The sequence below is a fragment of the Peromyscus californicus genome, unplaced genomic scaffold (genome assembly GCF_007827085.1).
Source record: "Peromyscus californicus insignis strain IS unplaced genomic scaffold, ASM782708v3 Scaffold_6__1_contigs__length_162567912, whole genome shotgun sequence".
Lineage (NCBI taxonomy): Eukaryota > Metazoa > Chordata > Mammalia > Rodentia > Cricetidae > Peromyscus > Peromyscus californicus.
The window spans coordinates 49,362,813-49,386,108 of NW_026294584.1; the positions used below are offsets into that span (position 1 = coordinate 49,362,813).

Here is a 23,296-nt window from a genome sequence, read left to right on the forward strand (position 1 = left end):
AAGCCTTCTTCCCAAAGTACCCTGTCACCTTTGGAGCAACTGGGCACTTGCTGGCATGAAACCTAGGGGTGGTGGTGGTGATTTTAAAGGTTGTGGTGTCGGAATTGCAGATGCAGAGCTGAGCTCTGAGGACACGGACATGGAGAGATGCAGAAAAGAGCTGGGAGAGAAAGCTGTCATATTTGCTCGGAAGAACCGCCAAATCAGAGCGCAGAGAAGATTTCATTGGAGGAGTCCCTTCAATGGCAACTAATCCTGTCAGATCGAAAGAAAATTGTAAATGTTCTCTCCAGAAACTGTCCGCCCATTGCAGCTAATCGAACACAACCCACAAATAGAGACACACCACTCTTGCTCTGCTGCTACACACAGCGGGTGAGGGCGCAGAGACCCGTTCTGGGGAGCAGGCACGCGGGGGCACAGACACACACACTCGCACACGCACACGCACACGCCAGCCTGCGGGCTTGGCCAGAGCCCTGAAGTCGCAGATCCCACTCGGAAATCGCCAGAGGCGCTGGGAGAAGTGGAAGAGCGCGGCTTGCAGACTCTAATTACTACTTTCCCGGCACTCGGGTGAAGAAATGAAGCCCGCCCAGCTCTTCGACATATCCAGGTCTCCTTTCTATTTCGGTGTCCACGGTCATCTCCCTGAAAGCCAGGTTCGAAAGTCTTATTTGTCTGTCTTTTGGGGGTGTAATGTTGAAGGTGGCGCACAGAGGCAAATTAACTCCAGTCTGAACAGCCCTTTGGGTCCCAGTCTAGCCAAGCTGCAGGACCGATGTAAGGTGCCCGGCAGCTATCCCGGAGCCTTGGGGTCCGCAGTCTGCCCGCCTCCCCCGCCCCACCCGTCTAAGTGCAGCGGGGACAACTAATCTTTCGCTTTTCTCTTGCAAGATCCAGGGAGAAGGAGAGCGGACAGCTAGCTGCGGACTCTAAGCTGTGCAGCAGGCGCCAGAGCGGGGCCAACTCGAGCCCGCCAAAGGCTCCTTGCTCCGGTCAGACTCCACCAGATCGCAGCCCCGGGCGACTAAGTCAGCTACAGGTAAAGACAATGCCACACCACCCGGTTCTCCGATTGCCCACGCCAAGGGCCCTGGTACCTTGCAGCTCCTCCCAATCACCCGACCCTGGCCGCAGAGGGGCTGGGTCTGGAGGAATTGTTTGGTGGTCCTCTGCACGTGCAGGTTTTCCAATGGAAACTTTAGCATCTGGGGCTCGCAGGAGAGCACACATACCTTGGCGGATCTGGGAGTGGGGAGGGGGCCCAGCTGGGACTAGGGTACCATTGGGGTCGCCAAGTCCAGGGAAATGTGGCGAAAGCTGCCTGTGAGCGGCGCTACCTTAGCATGGCTCTGTCTTTGAGCTTAACATCTGACCCTTCTCCTCTTCATCCCCCACCCCTATCCCCAAATCCAGATGCTGCCTTGGGGAAGGCAAAGACAGCTCAGTCTCTCCAGCCGCTCAATCCCCTTAGCTCTGTCCCCCTAGGGTCTGAGCACACTGCGTTTAGGGTGGAGGCCCCTCTCATTCCCGTTCCCACTCCACACTGTCGTGTGACTCCGCCTTGGGAGAGAGCCTTTGCATGAGAGAGATAGGTTTGCTGCTGCGGTCCGCGGACCTTGGCCAAAGGGCAGGGAAAATAAGGTTCTAGGGAAGGTTCCCAGGAAGAGAGAGAGAGGAGCCCTCTGCAAGCCAATTTTCCTCTGGGGGCGCACAAGGTTGATTGTCCACTGTGGCTGAGGGAAGGGACCCCAGTCCAGAGCTGGTGAGGTCTCAGACTATGCGGGAGCTTGGCCACCCAACTCATGGTGGGTACTGGGCCACTCTGCAAGTCACAGATAGGGGACCACTGTGCCGCAAATGACCTTTACTATTGGCATCTGCGGAGCAGGGCGATCCCCACTAACTTGTGGCTCTGGGAGCCTGTGAGGTGCGATCCAAACCCAGTTGCAGACAAAAAACACAGAAATTCCACCTGTGCGCTCCACCCTTCCATGTCCCTGGAGGGTCACAAGCTGAGCAGGAGGAGAGGCTTGCTTTGTAGAGCATTCCAGGGGTAAGGATTCACCCAAATTGTTGACACCTACCGGGGTGAAGGGGCACACTCTGCCTCTCTCCTCCGATATATGCATCCTATGCTTTCCCCCTTTCTATCTCTGTCATTCTGCTCCCTCGAGGCTCTTCAGAGCCACAAAATAGTCCAAGGGAGGGTCGACCGGTCTTTCAGTCCCTTTCTGTGATGCAGACTCTGGAGCTTGTGTGCATATAACCGCGGAGAGAAGCGCTCCCTGCCAAGAGGCGGGAGGAGGGCAGAGAAATGGAAGTAAATGCTTAAGGCAAGTAGAAATGCCCGCTGACACGTCACCCCAGCTGCCCTCTCATGTCCTTGTGTCACTTCACGGTCCCTGTGCGTCTGTTCCTGCAACCCCACTGCTCCAAATCTTCCCATGGGGTGGGGGTGGGGGCGAAGGGAGCGGGTTAAATCTTCGGACCTCGCTCCTATGCTCCAGGTCCGGAATCTCCCACGCTGACTTACATTCCTCTCTACTCCTCCCCCCCCCCCCCTTCATCTAGTTTTGATTTTCTTGCTCTTTCTTTTGCACTGGGTGGCTGTGGGTATATGAAAATCTTATTATGTTCAGTCCCTCCAGCCACAAGCAGCCAGCGACACAAACCCACAGCCCAGCGCTCTGCCTTACAGGCTTTAGAGCTCCAGTGCCCAGCCACCATTGGGCATTCCCCCAGCATCTGCAGCCTTGGCCATCTTTGCCTAGGCTTCTGCCTAGATCCAGCTGAGTGGTGAGGGAAGTTGTTCCCACTCCTTGGAGAAATCCTAGGGCACTTAGACAGACCTTGGTAATTTGATGTAACAGTGTAGTAGGGAGGCTGTGCTGGGGTATTTCGGAGAGGTGAACACCTCTGAGGTGCGGTGGGAGGCGATTTTCCTGTTCCAACACTGGGTGCCTTGCCCCAGCCCAACTAGTTGCAGGTTTTTTTTCTAATCTGCTCCAGAGTAGTCTGATGCCAGAGTGCCAGAGTGGGCCTGCGCCTTCCTTCTCTTCCTTGCAGTTGGCGTATGCCTGGATTCAGACGTCTTCCCTCAAAGAATCAGCTGAGCTCAGAAACTCCGGGTTAACCAACTCCGGGTTGCAGGGCAAAGGTTTTCACAATGTTTTCTGCAATTAACTGTCTTGATAAACGTACAGGTGGATATTCATTTTTTCATTGCTAAGCAATAATGGGGATGTTGATTCACTTAACATAGAAACCCCTCACAGTCCCTAGGTTGTCTTGAAGAATATTACAAAGACGCTGATGACTGTAGAGATAAAACCAGTCAATTTAGCCAAGACACAGTTTCATGCTGAGAACTGTATTGGGTTCCAATTGAGAAAGGGCACTTTTGAGACTGTAGTCAAGTGGATGGAAGAAGTTTGTGCCAACAATGTCACAGCCTTGCCTTAGGAAAAGGACTAAGGAAGTCACGTTAAAGCCAGAAGAGCTCTGATTGTCACACTGTTATTAATAATGTGTTGAAATTTTGGCTATATACTTGATAAGCTACTTCTCATCCATTCTCTGGACTTTCTGAGATAATAGAATATTGGCAACTATGTTTAAAAATACAAAAGAGATTCCATAAAAGATGGGAACCTCTGCCCAAGTTTGTCTGTTGCTTGGACGTTTTGTGAATATAGTGGAGTGGACATAGGAGAAAGTTGAGTCGTAGGGCCTGAAAGCCAGAGAAGGCTGTCTGACAGATGTTTTGTCGTCCTGTAAAAGGAGAAATGATGTGTGCTTATGTAAGTGTGCCTGAGGGTGCCTGGAGGGGAACTGGAGGAAGAAAATATGTGGATTGCAATATCCCTATCAGTTCAAGTGCATGAGAACCCAGAAAGCATGTTTGAAGCTCTCAACTGACTTCCGAGGCAGCTGTGGAAGAGATTAACAGTTAGAATATACTTGAAAATTTTCCTGCAAAGAGCTCCCATGGGCAATCACTTTTTTTTTTGGAGGGGGCATAAACTGCTATCTTTAAAAACAAAAATGGCAGATTTCTCTATAAGTGACTTTTTATCTTTCTTTGCCCAAATAGCCCCACCACCACTACCCCAGCCAGGCAATTAGACACATTCTTAGAGGACCGTTTCCCAATTCCAATCCAGAGCAGCCCATCCCCAGGGCCAAGAGAGGTGGAGGGCTTGAGCATCTTCAGAGGTGGCCAGCCTGCTGTCTGGCAAGAAAAGAACTAACTGATGGTATGACTATCCAGTGGTCAGTATAGAGCAAGCTGACTGATAAGAAGGAATGAGTCTCCCAGGCCCACAGCAATAAATAAAGCAGAAGGAGGTGTAGAAGAATAAGAGAAGAGTGCAGGAAAGTTGGAGAGGGAGAAAGGAAAAGGAAATAGGGTAGGGGCTTCTGAAAATGACCTTAATAGAACATGGTTCATGGTTCAGCATCCACTCCCAACACTGGTCTTGACACCTAGCTCTGTGAAACAATGTTCCCAATGATCTTCCTATATAACTACCTAGAGACCTTTCTTCATCTGATCTTAAGACGTCTTTATTTCTTTTTCTTTTACTCTTTTAATTGGTGAGATAGAGACTGACAAACAACTGACAAACAGAGTTCCCTTGAAGGACTGGTTTTCCTCATTAAAATTATGTTTGCACTGATACATTATTTCAGATGTCCATGCTGTGTTCCCTCAAGGACTCATGTGTCTTAAACCCTGTTAATATCCCCCTTGTGACTTCTAACATCTCATTTGTTCCCACTCTGTTTCCTTCTGTCCGTTGAGCAGATGTTCCAACCCCTTTCATTAGTGGTCAGTAGTGCAAGTGTACTGTCTGCACATCCTAGGCTCTGCTGGGTTGTTTTCTGGTGTGATAATATGTACATCATGTGTACATGCATGCTCCTGTGTGTGTGCATATGAGAGAGAGAGAGAGAGAGAGAGAGAGAGAGAGAGAGAGAGAGAGAGAGAGAGAGAGAGAGAGAGGTGGTATGGCTCATGGGAAGCAGGTCATCTTTCCCTAGGCACTTTCAAACTATGATAAATCCGCGGCAACTTTCCTAAGCAGCTTACATGCATTATATTATCTGTTTTGCTACAAATCCTTACACTATTTTAAATAGTGTCAAGCACATACTAGGTACTTAATAAATCTTTGCTGAATGGATCCATTTTCTCATTGCAAAAATTCTAGGACATAGATACTGTTTTTCTTGATTTTACAGGAGTGGAAAACCACAGTCACAGAGATCCAGTGATGACCCCAAATCACAAAGCTAGTATGTTGCATCCCCAAGACGCAAACACAGCCTGTTGGACTCCTGGGTTATCTGGTACTGCACCAACTGACTATATACAGAGACATATCTTGTATTTAGCCTGTGTTTGGGGAAATATCACCGTGATATTCAGTTTTCAATCATGTTCTCTCAATCCGTTTAATTCGACTCTGCCTTTTCTGATTAGATCCCCTACATCCCAGCAAAGAAGAATCAGTGCCAACTAAATTCTTAGTTGGCACAACATGCTTACTCTACTTAGCTAGCTGTTATCCCTGGTTGAAGAAAGCAAAGACATTAAGGTTACCAGGCATTTTGCCAGGTGCCACATCCACCTCTCAGCTAAAAGGCAAGAGGACAACATAGAATTCTAATGTCTTCCAGTTGAACTCATGATAAGTAGTTAAAGAGAATCCCTCAAAGTGAAACATCTAAGCACTTCATGAGAAACTTCACAAGTCAAAGTCCATTCAAGCTGTCTCATCCTTGTATTATGGTGAACGAATTGCTCTCTGTCATTATTATTTTTTCTTTCTGACACTCAGGTTCTGAGTTTCAATGGGTTCTTTTAATTTTAATCTGGCTTTATTGTTGACCTCTGCTTTGCAAGGCAAATGTGACTTTGTGAACTGCTATCAGCTGAGGAGGAGGAAGAGGAGAAGGCTTGCAACTTCTATGCTGTCTATTCTTGTCTTCACTTCATTTTCTTCTTTCTTCTCACATGCTGAAGTTCCTTTTATACTATGACCTAAATATACAATCATCTTAGCTGCTGCTGTTACCATGGTAATGTTTCATGGTAGATAAGGGTATACTATAAGAATCAGTTCCTGTCATTAGTAATGGAATTCTTTCCCCCCAACCCTTCTCCCTCTAGCCAAGCTTACTGCACCTATTGATGCCCTCTGGTGTTCAAAGTCAGGAAGCACACTGGTTTGATTATGAGGAGCTCATTGTTTAAAGCTTAGGAGGCACTTTAATTTCAATCTGAAAATGGACATAAGTAAGATAATACTTAATTAATATGGTTTGAACAATGATATTATAAGAATACTTTTTGTTTCCTAAGTATGTTAAATGCTGTTTACTATGCAGAGATCTAGAAAGTTCTGATTAAAGGAAGTAGACCTACTGTACCCTTTTATGCTTAAGATAATTGTGAAATGTTCTCATGGAAGACAGAGAGTTCGTTGCACTGACGTATTTGCAGAGGAGAATCTAGTAGAATATTCTGTATGCTTTGGTCTGTGGACTTAAAAACAGGAAGTCTTCTGTCTGGAGAATGGGGGGTGGGTTTCTCGCTGGAAATGGCTAGACTTTTTTACTCTTTCTCTACAATGAGCATGTTTTGTTAGTCACTCATAACCCAGCACACTGACATGAAGCTGATATGCTGAGAGCAGCTTTTCCCTCTTTCTTTCTCACTCCAAATTCTACGGCTTCTTCCACTTTAGTGGCAAAGCAAACCAGTGCTCCCTCTGGGGCTTCTCCAGAATCTCTCACCGAGTCTCCATTGGCAGAGGGTTTTCAGACCTTTGGCATGCTGTTTTGAACTGGCCCTCTATTCTCCAGTCTCTCACATCTCCTCCTTTTACTGCCAGAGTGCCCTTTCTATAATTCAAATCACATGCCATTTTCTCCTTAAAAATCTTCCAGTGCTTCTCAAGTGTTTGGGATAGACCCTCCCATCACTGACAGTGAGTTCTTCCATCACTGAGTCCTTCCAACACCGATACGGTGAGTCCTTCCATCACTGATAAAGGCTCTTTACCCAGCTGCATCTTTACTTGACGTTTCTTTACCACTATTCTACAGAGGCAGAACACACAGCAGCTAATATCCTGACACAACCAGAGTAAATGCTAAATAAATATTAGTCAATATGTTCTTTCCCTTCATTTATTTCCTCCTCTCTTCTTTCCTCCCTTTCATTTATCACTGGTGTTATTTTTATTACAACAAACAACATGTAATCAGCTTTTCATTTATACTCAGAACCAATATAATAACAATATGGCATTGTTGGTGTTTAATAGTCATAATAATGTGTTTTACAGGGGAAAGGCATGAGTTACTATTTTAAAGCATTCCATGTATTTGGATAAATGGTTTTCTTGCATATCAAACTAAATTGTTTGCAAAGTGGGAGTACTTGCAAATTTAATTAATTTAATCTGGCACTGATCATAAAACAACAATTAGAACTTAAAATTTCAAATTAAGTAAAATAGAAGAACAGTGACATATTTATTAGTGATGAAAATCATGAATTTATAATGTATTAGCAATAAGAAGCTTTGATTTTTTTATACTTAATCTTAGGCAAAAGGCTGAGAAGTGATGAGATAAGATTTTTTAAAATAGCTAACTGACTTTCTAACAAAATTTTTGCATAGATGTTTATAACTCCATAAATATTCATAGTTCCTTTCTATGTTATTGTATAAAAATCTCCCTAGGCTACATCCTAGCTTAGGTTCCGATGTCTAGTACATGGAACAATAGCACACCAAGCATCTGCATTTCCAAGATAAATGAAAATGGATAATTGAAGTGTGGTAGGGGGTGGTGTTCTGAAGTGTTCTGTTTTCATTTGGCTCAGGAAGGCAGGACATCTGCTTTGACGGCTAAGAATCCGTTTGCCCTTGGGTGGTGACCTCTAGGCACATAGACACTAGTTTTCAGTAGTCGGCACACATAGCTTGTGCTTTGAAAGACAGAGATCTGAGAACTGGCTAAATCACCACTACCTTCGGAGATATTTTAAGGACAGTAATTCATAGGTTGAATGCCTAGAATCCTCTGTTCTTCTTGAACAGATTATGAGTAATCAGGCCACACTCCTGGGAATACAGATCTTTAGCAGGTACCTGATATGATCCCAAAGTGAGCAACAGTGAAGCTCAATTATGTTATAGTAAAAGAGTACTTTAGAACTTACTAGATATTGAAGAGAAAAAAACAGACAGAATGCTCAGCCCTGAAATGTGTCTATAGGACTTTATCATGAAAACTTTGCCTCCCTGTATAGACTGTCAAGATCCAGACAGAGTGATCAGTGTGGTCCAAAACCTTTGATTTCCTGGGCAGATTCCAGTGTGCTAAGCTATGAATAACAATTCAGCACAGCCGTGGGTGGTGGTGCCTGTCTTCTGCACACCAGTTTATCTCCATGCAGCTCAGTTCCATCCCCATATCGACATCCTTAGAGTTAGCCTTGGGCTGGGAAGGGTTGAGCACTTGGTTCCCTTTGTAAGCCTTGTTTCAGTTTCTTTACCTTCTGTGGTCCTTCATTTTCTTTCTTGCTGATACCTTCTCAGACCACAATATCCCTTTGATTCCTAAGCTGTCCTGCACCACCCTCTGTATGGTTGAATGTCTAGGTTGTCACTGGGAAACAAATGAACAAGCACCTGCTCCTCTTCCTCTTCCTTTTCCCAGCCCCTCAGGGATGAGTTAGTAACAGTGGGGGGATTGTCTTCAGTGTTAACAGTGGACATTTAGTTGTTACTGCTACAAATATTCATGCACTATGGTGATCCCAAGAGGCAGACTTACCGAGTAAGCACATACTCTATGAATACGGATGCTATAATGATCGTTCCTGATGTTGTTATTCACTCTTAGTTAAGAGGATGGTTCCTCTGTTTTAACAAGGCAGATATGCTTTCCCTTACCAATAAACTAGAGGAAGAAGGGCCTCTTATCTCCCGATTAATTAACGATTAATTAACTACTCAGGGACTCTTTACTAGATAGCTAAAGAATTACCTGAAAACTTTTTCTTTTACATTTCATAAATGCTAAGCATAGAATAATTTGATTGGTAGAGGTAATAAAATATATATATCCACATTGTGGATGTGTATAATATATGTGTATTGTTGAACAAGATGATGATTTCTGTACCTCCCTTGACTTTATTTCAAAGGGAAGATGCTTCTGCATAAACCTATAGGAAGTAAGTAGAATTTCCCTAATTGTGTTCTTTAGACTGAAATACTTTGTTTCATTTTATGGAGAAGAAAAAGAGTGGCCCCAAGGCCAAAGTGTGTTTTCCAGACAGATCCCTTGTTTTCCCTGCTTTGTCCTCAGAATGACTTTTCCTTCAAATGCTGTCAATGAAGTGGGCAGCTATGTATTTATATGTAAACCTTAGTAGCATCGATCATCTTTTTTCCTGTGTACTGAGTCCTGAGGGTACTGAAGGAGGGGTGCCATGGATGACAAAGACTTATATGCTGCTGTCGCCAGTGGGTAGATATAAAGTCCCAGTCCAGTTTTATTTTGAAATGACCGTGATTGCTTTCTGTGACTAAATATTTATAACTTATCGGATTTTTCTGATTTGTGAATGAGCTATTCCTCTGTGACAACAGTAGTGACCAGCTGTCCCACAGCAAAGCCAAGCAAGGCAAAGCAAAACATGAAGTGAGAGTTTCTGTGCCATGGTTCTATGGAACTTTCCAACCTCTGCTATTTCTTTGGGTATATTTTTCATATATATATACATACACACACACACACACACACACACACACACACACACACACACACACACACACATATATATATATATATATATATATATATATATATATATATGTATACCCTCAGATATATATCCTCAGATCTCCCCTTTGTAGTACTTACCTCTTACCCTTTCTTTATAAACTTAATAAGAATTGGGAATTTTTTTTTGACACTGAATGACTTGGACTAAATCCGAGTCTGAGGCTATTTCCACAGCACCACATCTAAGATGAAGCATGAACTCTGAAGCCTTCCTGGCTTTGCTTCGCTGTAGAGCAGGCACCCTTTAAAAGAGGCCATCCCATTTGAGAATTTGGTACCTAGTAAAAACAAGGACCAAGAGAAAGGGAAAACAAATACAGAGGTAAGTCTCACTTGCAGTCATCACTTAGGAAACTAACTTATGGAAAAGACAGAGCTCTCCTTAGAGGGATGAGTCTGAGGTGAGACTCAGAACCACCGTGTTGGCCAGTAGCCTGGAGGATGCCAATTTGTCCACTTCATATCTGGAAGTGGTGGAGCATGAAAAGTCCCTCAGGAACTGTTTAGAGGCACAGAGGTGCAAGATAGTTCTGAAAAGACTTCTGGGTATAGAATTCTTTAGGCATAAAATAGTTCACGGTTATTTATCAAAGATGTGTGGCATTTCTTTTGATTAGGGCAAAACCAAGCAGTGTGACGATGCTATTCTTTAGTTTCTGTCTATTTTATACAACTACTCCCACAGTCTTTCTCTGTAAAGTAATTGCTCTTACTTAATGCTGACTTCTGCATTGCACATACACAAACAAAAGGCCAAAGGACCTCCCTGTTGGGAGGAGTAAAACATCAGTAGACTAATTCTCTCCCTGTTTACGTGTCCATTGACAGTTCTTAACTGTTTATACACCCTAAGACTCCTGAGAATCATAATTGTCTATTGGTAAATGTTAATACCAGCTAATTTTTGGTACAATTAATTGAAATTTCACACTCTTGTATTTCCGTATCAGTCAATATTTTTGCACACTGACACCTTTAATCAAGGATTATCTTTCACAAGGAACTGCCAACAGGGCCCTAATTAATTAAAGTGATAATTGTTCCCCTCTCTCTTGCAGCTTGTTGGTTACATAACACATTCTGCAGGAAATTCACAACTTCAGCATTCCTCTTTAGATGCTCCCATTTCATGAAGGTTCCTCAGCTTCTATCTCTGCAAGGGGTTTCCAAAAATTTTAATTAATTTTATTTTTTAACTGTGAAGGAGATCATATTTATCCTCCAGTGGGTTTTCTTATTTGAACAAACAAAATGGCATATTTCCGTTATTGGAGTGTCTGGATAAAATCCTAGGGCTTCTTTCCATAAAAGAGGGAAGTTTTCAGACATTTCTCTTTTGATGTTCACGAGGTTGCTTATTCAGTTTCTTTATCACAATGTATATACCCATGGTCCATTCCCCTTGGATCTGTTTTCTGTCCCCCAATGCTCAGTGATTAAATTGCTTCTGCAACAGTATGTAAGGTTACTTACATTCCCAGGGCTGATGTGGTACCATGACTTCAGTAGACATGAGATCTAGATTGTACTTTGCAAATGGCAGCCCTGCTGCGCTATTCTTTAATAGACATTGCCCCTCTGCCTTTGTGTTGGCACTTCTTGGTATCTGGGATACTCTTTCAGAAATAATTGACAGGGCCTCAAAATCCATGAGACAATTCCCCTAAGTCCTCAGAATCCATGAAATCCCCATACTATACGTTGGTGAGATCTTCAAAAGGGGATAGGATCCTATTTGCTTATTTTTTATTAACTTATTGTGATTTCTTTCTTTCAGTTGCAGCAAACACTTGCTTAACTATGTTTATAAATTACTATCTATCCCAAACCCATGTGGTCTTACTTTATATTTCTAATATAATTGAAATGAGACCAAATACCAACAGGTCAGTCATCGAAAACTCAAATTGCTTTTCTCCCCTTACAATGTATAAATTTTTCATGCTACATTAGGCTTTTAGAATAGACTTTATGTTTTGGAACAGTTTGAGTTCACAAAACTGGAGTGAAAAATACATTGTGTTCTCACAAATTTCCAGTCCTTATACACCCAAGGATTCTTCACATGACGAACATCCTCTAGAGAGTGACAGTGTTATCATCTATCCAGGCCTATCACTTACATTAGACATCCTTCTTGGTGGTTTTCATTATATGCACTTGGACACAAAGATAATGATGCACATAGATCGAGATAATACCATAATGTATGCTTCCGTTCCTACGAAAATCTTCCATGTTCCACTTACCCACCCAACTACCTTCCTAACTACTGACTATTACTCATTTGCTCTTCTTTCTGTCCCCACAATTTTCTCTTTTACAGAACATCAAATCAGTGGGATTCTTTAATAGCTTCCTTTCTCCTGGTAGTAGGCATTTACCTTTCCTTCCACTACTTTTCACTATTAGGTCGTCATTTGTTTTCAGATCTGAATAAGATTCTGTTGTGCCAGTTTTCTCTGGAATTTAAAGCTTTCCCCCCTTGTCCCTCCAATAATTTTTTTACCTATACATTATATAAATATTCTCCTCTCACCATATATAACACACTATTTTATTCTGATACTAGATTTTTCTCTAATCTTTCATTTCTATGCTCTTAAATTCTGGAAGTTTCTAATAATACCCACAGCTCTCATACTTTAAATATTATAATCCTCTCTGTTACTCTTTCTGTAAGTAACCTACCCCCATTTCAGTGCTTAATAATAATATAACACTGCTACTTGCCATTATGTGGATTTTATTAACTATTTCTCCACTACTATATTTTACAGGAGATGCCTTTAATAATTCAAACAAAAACTGTGTTTACCCAGTTGGGATGACTCTTCTGCTCCCTGGTGTCTAGCCAAGGAGCAGGGAAGAAAGGTCCTCACAAATCTGTGTCTTTTTCATTTCTCTTTATCAACCGGTTTCCCAAGACTCAGCAGTCATGATAATGCCACAGTTCAATAAAAAGGCTAAACACTTCAATGGAAGTTTCAACTATGAAAGACATATGACCCTTAGATGAAAGGTCATGAATTTGAATTTGGCTTATCAATATCCCCATTTCTAGTTCAGAAGTAAGAGGAGTCCTAAGGGGTCATTTAGCATTTCTCTGGACTGTGCCCTTTCCTTTATTCTCAGACTTCAGGCAAGTTTGATATCTTGGTCTAAGCATCCCAGCTATTAGACATGGGCTGTGTACTCGATAGCTAATGATATCCACGAACTATAACGTGACTCTTAGCACCTCACTGGGCCCTACCCTTCAAGCACTTGAATTTATATTCATGAGACATACAGTAATTTTTTTTCACTGATATTGTCTGTTTCTGTTAGAATAACCCTACTGCATGAGGGCAGAATTTTTATAATTTTTCCTTTCTTTTAAAAATTATTTTATTTTTTGCCTTCTTCTTAACATTGAATCTAGTATCTATGTATACTCTTAGCACAGAGACAAATGCAATAAATATTATCTAATGATGATTTTATACCTTAGTCTTCCAAATTTTCCAAGTATCCTACTATCCAAGTATACTTCTGTTGATTCTACAACATTAAGTTAATTATCTTCTGAAATAATATAAAAGACTGAAAAACTTCCCTTTGCTGGGGCCAGGGTGGTGGTGGCATATGCCTTTAATTCCAGCATTCGGGAGGCAGAGGCAGGTGGATCTTTGTGAGTTCAACCAGGTCTACAGAGCGAGATCCAGGAAAGGCACAAAACTATACAGAGAAACACTGTCTTGGAAAAAAGAAAGAGAGAGAGAGAGAGAGAGAGAGAGAGAGAGAGAGAGAGAGAGAGAGAAAGGAAGGAAGGAAGGAAAAAAGAAAGAAAGAAAGAAAGAAAGAAAGAAAGAAAGAAAGAAAGAAAGAAAGAAAGAAAGAAAGAAAGAAAAAGAAAGAAAGAAAGAAAGAAAGAAAGAAAGAAAGAAAGAAAGAAAGAAAATAAAATTTCTTTTTGGGAAGAATATTACCTTAGAATACATTTCCCACATTGTAAACCAATACTTCATTCAAGCTTTAGCAAAAGTTTTCCTTGGCTTCCCTTGTAAATATATGATGGTATCATTTGTTTAAACTTAATCAGTTCTATATCAAGCACATGAAATTGCAACAGGACAAAACTTCTCAGTGTCTGTAAAATGCATTGAACATCACATGTGTTTGAAACAGCACAGATTTCTCCCCATTATTAGGGATAGATTTAATATCATTTTTTTTTCTTTTTACTTGTCTCTACCTAACAGGTATATGAGCAAAAATAAACAGCAATTTTAATCATGAAACCATTTATTATACTTAGTACTGATAAAACTGGAGCATTCATTTATTTTTGCTTGTAGTCATTAATTGAACAAAAAATTGCTATACATGCATTTTGTTTATAAAACTGTGTTCATTCCATAGCTAATCTCTCTGACCCAACATCCAGACACCCACTCTGTCTTCATATCTCAACAGGGGAAGAAACTTAGTTTACTTAAATCCCAACTTCCACTCTCTATGCTAGGAAGCTTTGCATTTATCCATGTTATCCTTGCTATAACCTTTCATAGCTGCAGAAGGATTGCGCTACCTGGTAGGGGCCTTCAGTATGTACTAAGACCTTAGAAAGAGAAGATTCAGTTTTCTTTGAAGTATGATCCAGATATGCCTCAAACAGAATAAATTAGTAGTAAAATATACCCATTTCATGTGTTTTTGTCAAAACTTAGTTTTTTTTCTCCATCTACATACATTCAGGAAATCAGTAGAGTGCTCATTATGATCAAATCTGATGTTTATTTCACAGTTAAACATACTGGGACCAAGAAGCAGTTGTGGGTTTATAACTCATCTTCTGTAGTATTGGAACCAAGTTTAGAGTCTGAACATCCTGGTATCCAACCCATTTTCAATGTTATCATCACTCTAACTGCCTCTATGGAATAGGTTGCTACCTGATTTTTAATCTTAGACTTTAGCTCCTTCTAAGAAAGCTCTTGTCCCATAAAATCCCCTTGATTTGAGTAGATCTTCTTATTCTCTTTCTTATTACTATCCCTCTTTCCACAATGGCTTAAATCAGGTATCCCATGATTTAATAGTTCTATTTTTATTGGCAACACATGAGTTAATCAGTGATTTCAAAACTTTAATGACAGGTAAGAAATTATATCAACCCATCAGAACCTGTGTTGGTTATTATATCATTGATTTCAGTCCTACTGAAAATCAACCCTGGATCAACAGGCTGTCTAATCTTGACAGCAGCTACTTTCCCATTCTTTAGAAGTTTTGTGAACATTATCCACTGTTTTATTTTTAACATTCATGTAAATAATTAAGGATTTTATTAATTTTGGAGTATGTCTTTGGACTTGCTCATAATACTTTGTGTAAGTCAATGCTTATATAATGACATAAATTAAAATTTTAACATTATATAATTGAAAAGAAATTAGACATTGTATTGATGTTTGTTCCCTAAAAATGTACAACTTCAAAAAGTAAGTGGTAGCATGATGAATGAACTGTTTTGTTGTTTTTTGAGACAGGGTTTTTCTGTGTAGCCATGGTTGTCCTGGAACTTACTCTGTACACCAGGCTGACCTTGAACTCAGAGATCCACCTGCCTCTGCCTCATGAGTACTGGGATTAAAGGTGTATACACTCAGCCATTAAAGGCTAAGCTCACAACCAAAAAGATATACAAACTTTTTAATAGAACTGCACCAAATTCTACTTCTCTTGCTTCCTCATTTTATAAGGTCAAGAAGACTCTGTTCTCATATCTATTGCCAAGTTTATAAAATTGTCGAGGCAGGATCTTTAAGAGTGAGCAAGAGACAAATTGGAAAGCCACATTTTTGTGTCATCTCTCCTAATGACATCAGTGGATTTTCCTTCCAAATAGCATTACTTCATCCTCAAGTCCCAATACCTGTACATGTAATCAGTTTGTCATAAATCTTTTTGAGATGAAATGCCAGGCTTTTATTATTTTTGTTTTGTTTTTCTTTTGGTTACCATTTTTGCCATGTTTTTATCTGGAGAAGGAGAAAGGAGACAAAATTGGTGGTGAGTTGTGGAGCTGGCGCTGTCTGGAACACCAAATGTCTCATGGACCTGAGCAATTCAAAAGGAGATGCCAGAATACAGTAGTCACAGACCACTGTCATTCTCAGTGGGAACGTGATGTGCCCCTGAAGAATGCTGGGAAGGCACTTGCAAAGCTATTTTAAGAGGCGTTTGGAACAGACAGAGGACAGAGCAGTGTAGGAGAGCGTGCCAGAAGCCTAGTTTGTAAATACTGTATTCTCTTCAGGGGTTACTCAGTGGCAAAATTAAAAGGATGCCTTGCCAAGGAACGAAGCTGCTTATCTCCACCTCATGAAATTCCACCCTAAATAGAGTGTGCAAATTAAAATTGAAATGTTTCACCCGATGACAGGAGTTCTGCTTCTGTTCATTTGCTTTGTGTCTTTTTCATATGACTTTTCCCAACTTACAGGCTGGTGCTATGAATTGGTACAAGAAATCCACTAGAAGACAGATGAGATGCTGTCCTCAGAGAAACCGTATTTGAAGAGGCTGGAAACTAATTTGCTTCCACCTATTTAGGAAAACGGTTCATTCATCTTCATAAGGCCCAGAGGGAAAGGAATTTGGACAAGAATGACCATTTTTCCTTGGCAGGAGGTGCCTACTTGACAATGGATCAGAGGAGAGACAAATAAGGACCCAGAGTTTGAATTCTTGGTCAGTGAAAACCCCAAGGTTTCTAGAAAACTGGGACAGGCTACATGCAAAGACAAGTAGGTCTTAGAAGCTCCCTTCAACTGCACCTCTACCTCAAAAATAACCTAAATCTCAGAGGCAGCAAAAGTATCTATGCACTAAGAGGATGCTATCCACACCCCATCTACCCATACCCTGAAAAAAATACCCATCTCTCATGTTTTACTTGACTTTTCTGATCCCACATTTGAAATTTCACTTTCTGTGTCCCTTCAGTATTCATTCATCTATTATACAGAAGACAGATGCAGGTGCTTTGTAAAGGATAGCTATTCTTACACCAGAAATACTGGTGACTTATTTGCTCTTCAACATATATTGCTAAAAAATTAGGTGCATCTAGATTTTCAGCTAGACGTCTGAAAATCTAGGGTTCATTGTAATTCTAATTCCTACAGTCTGTGGTAGGAGGTAAGGTGAGAAAAGAGAAACTATAAAATATGGGTGTTATACTAGAGACTTTAGCACTCCCCAAATCACAAAATGAGACAGTGATTAACTCAGCTGAAGCTGGGTTTAATGGAGGACTAAATGGCCAATAGGGTTTCAGTCGATTAAAAGGAAGTAATAAGGACCTCGCAAAGATTGTAGAACATGTGCCAAAGAATAAGAATGGAACATTTCAAGACTGTGAAGAATGAACAAGTCGTTCCAAAGCTACCTTACTCATTACCATGTGCAGAACCTATCACCAATGGCAAGCATTTCTTATATGTCACATCTGCCCCCCCATTCTATTTCATTAGAAAGTCACATAGTAGGACCATAGGAAACTGGATAAAACTATTGTGGAGGAAGTTAAATTATTCAAATGGCATCATCTAGTTTATACCTACCACAGTGTGCTGTGCTGAGAAAGAGTGGACCCATGTAAATATGAAATGAATATTCTTCCTGAATTCCCCCTTTCCTACCCTCCGATAATCTGGGCTTCAGATAGAACAGTAAGATGATTTCATTGTTTATATTAAAGCACGTTCAGCAAGTCACTGAAGGAAACAGAAAACTATCTCATTTTTTGTCTGTGTAGGTTCACAGATGCTTGTCACTTTATGAGTAATGTCATGTTGAATAAAACAAGATGAGAGAAATACAATGAGCCCAAATCGTGTTGCCTTAATGGATGAATCCTACATCTCTTTATATCTCAAGCAGCCACTGAATTGGTAGTAAAGATTGGGTGATTGTTTTCTTTTATGCTGGATTCCCTCTCTTGAAATGTTCTATTTGTAGACTAATTATGACTTGCATACATTTCCTAAAGGAAACATTTACAGTCTGAAATGAATTAGTATATCCACCATCTTAGTTTGTCTTTGCTTTTTTATAAGGGTATTAATAACAAATTGAGGAAATATAAAATTACTAATTTAGGGTTACTTGTCCCAGCTGGGATGACCTGCCTAGGAATGGAGTGTATTCAACTCCTAGTCCATCGTGTTTCCATCTAGAAATTTCACTGCCAGAAATGTCCCAAGCTAACTCATCTACCATAAATCCCCTGGGTGAGTTATGGAGAAGTAAATTAGTAGTGATGAGTTTGAACCTGTCTGTTGAGTCACCTAGACTTCAAAAAGCATAGAATTTCATTGGTAATCTCAAAATTTCATGGACCATGCCTTCTAGTAATTATTTGCCACCTCGTGAGAAAATCAAGTGTCCAGTAGAAAGGAGGGACCAAGTTTTTACTGTTTGATCTCTATGAAGTAGTTCCCCTTCTGGGGGTACTTAGAATTTTTGCTAGCTATTATTATTATTATTATTATTATTATTATTATTATTATTACTATTACTATTATTATTATTATTACTATTTGAAAACATTGATTTCAAATTTTCATTTGGAAAAGAAGATGTCGAGAAGAAACGTTCTCTATCTTAGAAAGTGTTTGATGATTTTCTCTGTCTTTCTTTCACTGAAGTAAGTCCAACTTGGATATCTTTGGGAAGGCAAAGATAAAGGGGATTTACCTCAATAAATTTCTCCTATCAGTCATAAAGGATCTCTCTGGAACTTCCAGTAGACTCCACTTTGCTTAAGGCCATTCTCTTTTTATTCTTGGTCCTGGCTTTCCTAACTGTTTAGCCAATGGGTTAATGTCTAGTAAGAAGCCTAAGTAATGGTGTCTCAGAACATGTAGGAGACCAACTCCCTTCTTCTCCAAGTCTTCTAAAACTACACATCCCTTCCCATCTCTGCATGGAGTAGAAACAACAACTCTCAGACTCTTCCTGATTAACTTTTCCTTCTGCCTGAAGTGGAGCAGCTGATATGTGGTGTTAGAATCTGTGAGGATTCAGTGAGAAATACTTTAATCGAGGAATTTCATACTTGAGTAGAATTAACATTTTCAGGTCACTTTCATGCTAGGTCTTTTACCTATGTCAATTATGACAGTGAAAACAGTCTCCTAGAAACATGTCCATGGGCCAACCTGATCTAGACAATCCCCCACTGAGACTCTCTTCATAGGTAAGTCTAGGTTGTGTCAAGTTGACAATTAGAACTAACTATCACATAAGGTTATTCATGATCAGAACCATTGCATTTACATTTTGGATCCATTTTATAAACACTGAAAAGCTATACTCACAGAGTGCTCTGCAATTACAACCACTATTTAACAATGACTTAGAGTCACATGAAACCTCCTACTGTATTTTATGGTCTATTTGGTTATGTTAGTTATTATAAGGAATGCGATTTTCTTTCTGATAAACACACTTAACATTATGTGCTTGTTAGATTTGCTTCTTATTCCATTTAGAGCTGGAGAAATTTCACAAATGCAACATAAAGACTGGGCATCTAGGATGCCTGGAAGATAAGTTAGCCTGGATTCCCCCGTGTAGAACGTAATCTGTGCAGCAGATCTGACCATATATAGCTCATCATTATTGCTTTCTTACTTGCAGTTACTTTTCCTGTATATTTTTTCTAACCTGGGAATATTGGTTGAAGTTTTAACTAAATTATCAAGAGATTTCTTTAAACTAAGACAATATGTTCTAAATTTCTTAATAGAGTTAAGAGATATCTAGAATATAATTTTCTGTGCGTGTTGACTTATATCTTAGATTGGGAAGGGAGTAACTGAAATGTAATCTAAGAAAATGGGTGAGCACATGTTATGAGAACCATCATGTGACCTTGACAAGCTTTTTTGGTGTGTGTGTGTGTGTGTGTGTGTGTGTGTGTGTGTGTGTGTGTAGCTAAAGATAACTGATATATTGAGCATATTTTCCTGGGAAAGTATCTGAACAGAGAGTATTCTGTGGCCATTGGCTACCTTTCAGATTAAGTACTTTTCCTTTGCAAAATCCCCAAAGAATGTCAGTACGAAAAAGAAAATCACCATGTCCTGCAACAGTGGAAATCTGTGACTCAGAGACAACAGGAGAATGAATAGAAACAGTCTGTTTACCAGGAGTATTCTAGAGAGAAGCCCCAGAAGACTGCCTTCATTCCAGTGGCCAGAAATCAGGAGCTATGCTGTAGTGGGAAATAGAACAAACTTCTGGATAGAAAAGGATACAGGGCTGGCTTCCTGGATTTTTGCCAAGACTGATGATAATTCTATTAAAAGGTATAGTTTGTAGGAATTAAACTCCCCTTTATCAAATACATATTAAACAACAACAACAATACACACACACACACACACACACACACACACACACACACACATAACCACACTACCATCTACTAATTCTATAAGCTCAGAAACTTACCACTCACTTCTTTTAAAGTTACCTTTCCATTTTAGGACAGTTAAAGAGATACAGCAAAGACTGCATGGAAAGCTTCCATGCACCATCATACACTTCCTTTTATGAGGATTTTGTTATGCTGCATTGGACACTAACTAACCACCATTGAAATGTTATCAACTGGTCTTGCTTCGTTGAACTCAGAGTTGTTACTCAATGTCCTTTTTCTGATTAGGAGTCATATCCATACCCAAACAAATGTAGTTGTCATTTTTTTCTCCAGGACACTATGATAGTTCACTATGACAGAGGTTTTAGATGACATTGACAGCATTGAGGTTTACTGGCCAGACATTTCACAGCAAACTTTTTAGTCTTGGTTTGTCTGCTGGTTTTATCATGGTTAGTCTGTGGTTATAGGAAGGTATACCCAGGACCATGCTATCTATGTGGATCATCACAAATGATGTTGATTTGATCACCTGTGTCAGGGTTTGTATGCTGTGACTCACATGGGACTCTTAACTGCCTTATCTCATTCTCCACCAAGGTCCTCTGGAAATGACAGTGAAATTCTCATATCTCATGTTAGCCATCTTGAGTTACTGCTGCTTCATAGTGATCCAGCCACACTTATTTGCTTTAAACTTTATTGGACAAGCCTCTCCTGCTGTCTTCTATTTAGAGATTTTCATAGCATAATATAGCATTGTCTTTCATGTGTAGCAGTGGTTCTCAACCTTCCTAATGCTGCGACCCTTTAATACAGTTCCTCACATTGTGGTGACCCTAACCATAAAATTATTTTCATTACTACTTCATAAAACTGTCATTTTGCTAGTGTTATGAATTATAATGTAAATATCTGTGGTTTCCAATAGTCTTAAGCTACCCCTTGTGTAAAGGTAGTTCAGTCCCCCTGAAGGGGTTGCAACCCACAGGTTGAGAATCACTGATATGAAACTTTCCATGAAGAAATGAGATTGACCTAGTGACTAATCTAGCATGGAGAATGAAGAGATCCAAGAGACCCCATTCCAAACTGAGGAGCTATAGACAGTTGATGGCTTTGTTGGGGGAGGGAGAATTGGATTTGTTTAAGGGTATAGCTCTTGTTAGGATGACCACTCCAATGGATACCTCCATACCCAGTAGTATATGGGCAGCACAAAATGGGGTTGATGATTTACTTTATAAAAGAAAATAAAGATCAAATAAAGTTGGAGTGGTGAGGTAGGGGTAGGTCTGGGAGAAATTATCAAAACACATTGTATGAAATCCTCAAGAAATTAAAATGTATTTTTTTAATGGGATTAGCTTATGTCTTGGAACTTTGCTTCCTTCCTAGAATTTTTGCGGTCCTTTATTTTTATTTTCAGCTCATAAGAAGCCCAAGAGTCCAGCTCCCAGAACTGTTCCATGTTTTATAGAATGCCTCAGAGTATCAAGGGTTTAGGAAAAAATACTTATCTATCTAAGGGTCTTTAGGAAAAACTCACACATTCTGAAGGTAACTTTATTACTGGATCTTGAAATTTTTTTTCTAAAATTCTCTCCACATAGCTACATTCTCCATACATACTACCCTCTAAGTCTGTCACTTCTCTCTATATATACCTCAGCTACATCTCTCTTTCAACACACACACACACACACACACACACACACACACACACACACACACAGTCATTCACACACACACTCACTCTTATACTCACTACTCTTTCACACTTCTCCTGCACACTCAGCTACATCTTCTTTTCAGCACACACCACACACACACACACACACACACACACACACACACACACACACACACACACACACAAATAGCCAAACTCTGGACAATTAAAAGTTACATATACAGGGTCTGACACTTTCTCATAACACAAGATAAGTCACATAGTTTTTTCCAGGCTATGGGGGTCACACTGACTGGCCAATGAGTAATGCTTGAACGTGCACATAGCTCTGAGTGATTAGCATTCCCAGACAGAAAGTGACATTGAAATTATGGACTTAATAAACAGTTTGTTGGCTGAACCTTGAGACTTATATCAAAAGTAAGGCTAGGAGTACATGCAGAAAGTCCACTGTTGGGAGGACCTGTACAGGGAGCCATGTCTCAATGCTATCAGCCTGATTTTTGGTTCAACAGAAATGTAGAAATTTGTCCTTGTGTATTCTCTGCAGGGGCAGCCAGTCTGTTTTGAATTTTTCTGAAGTCTAAATTTAGCTGTCTTCGTGGCTGAAAATACTGTTATTTTCTTGTGTCAGTTATGAAAAATATCCTAGTATTATTTCTATTCATCAGAATTATAATGTTTAAGCAGAAATCATCTTCCTGACCATCCACAGCTATATGCATGCCCAAAGATGGAATATTTTCATGAGATAAACACACAAGCAGTGGAGAAAATATCCATAGTTGTTATGAGGGAAGAAATGTAGTGGCACATGTAGAAATTACAGACAGTCATTTACAGTCAGTGACCCCATGGCCTTGCCAGGTGGGGCTCCCCATCAGAGAGTTATTCATCTGGTAGGTTGATCTGTTGAAAACTAGTTGTCACCTGTTGTGGCCTCTGGTAAAGCCATTGTTACCAGCAGCTCTCAGCACTTATGTCTTGGAACTTTGCTTCCTTCCTAGAATTTTTGCAGTCCTTTATTTGATTTTCAGTTTATGTTTTGTTAACCAGGGAGAAGGTCGGAACAACAGCTACTTTACCAATGGGGCTGGTGTCTAGTACATGATAGATAGTAATATTGCTTGAGGAATTAAATCAATAGAAGAAAAACAAGGATTGAAATTGAAAGCTGAGGGAAAAGGCATGTACTCTGAATTATTTCTGGTGATAATTTCTATTTATGACTATCTACCTTTTGTTTAAATTGTTGAAAATTGTTAAATTGTATTTAATTTAATGTC

The 23,296-nt window shown here is 40.3% G+C and overlaps 1 protein-coding gene across 4 annotated transcripts in view; it reads left to right on the plus strand.

Moving 5' to 3' along the window:
* The first annotated feature begins 250 nt into the window (after positions 1–250).
* The window catches only part of Chrm2 (cholinergic receptor muscarinic 2), a 133,373-nt gene continuing 110,327 nt past the window's right edge, over positions 251–23,296 (plus strand). For 2 of the 4 annotated variants that reach the window (XM_052720246.1, XM_052720248.1), the window contains exons 1-2: positions 251–662; positions 898–1,045. The gene's annotated coding sequence lies outside the window, so the exon portion shown is untranslated. Of the gene's footprint in view, positions 663–759; positions 784–897; positions 1,046–5,250; positions 5,359–23,296 lie in introns of those variants that run through there. The other 2 variants (XM_052720249.1, XM_052720247.1) reach the window with 2 other exon arrangements.